Source organism: Sus scrofa, chromosome 15, assembly GCF_000003025.6.
Source record: "Sus scrofa isolate TJ Tabasco breed Duroc chromosome 15, Sscrofa11.1, whole genome shotgun sequence".
Classification (NCBI taxonomy): Eukaryota; Metazoa; Chordata; class Mammalia; order Artiodactyla; family Suidae; genus Sus; species Sus scrofa.
In genome coordinates, this window is record NC_010457.5 from 134282395 (window position 1) to 134282785 (window position 391).

A 391-nucleotide genomic window follows, 5' to 3' on the forward strand; every position below is an offset into this window, starting at 1 on the left:
ATGAACCATAACGGAAAAGAATGTGAAAAATGATACCTGTATGTGTTTAACTGAATCACTTAGCGGTCCAGCAGAAATTCACACATTGTCAAGCAACCATATTTCAATAAAATAAATTTAAAAAATTATCTGTTTCGTTGAAAGTAAGATGACACTCCCTCCTTCTAAGACAAAATGAAATAAAGGGAACTAGGCCGTCCATGTGAATGAAATTAAAATAGAGAAAAACAAATAGTGCCCATGGAATCCTGCCTCTTGGCTGCTGTCTGGCTGCAGGTTAAAGTCCCGTGGTGAGGTTGAAATTTCAAAAGTGGCCCCAAACTGGACCTTTCCACAGGAAGAGCCAGCAGAAAATATTGACTCTTCGGGATCAATTATTTCTGCTAAGGCT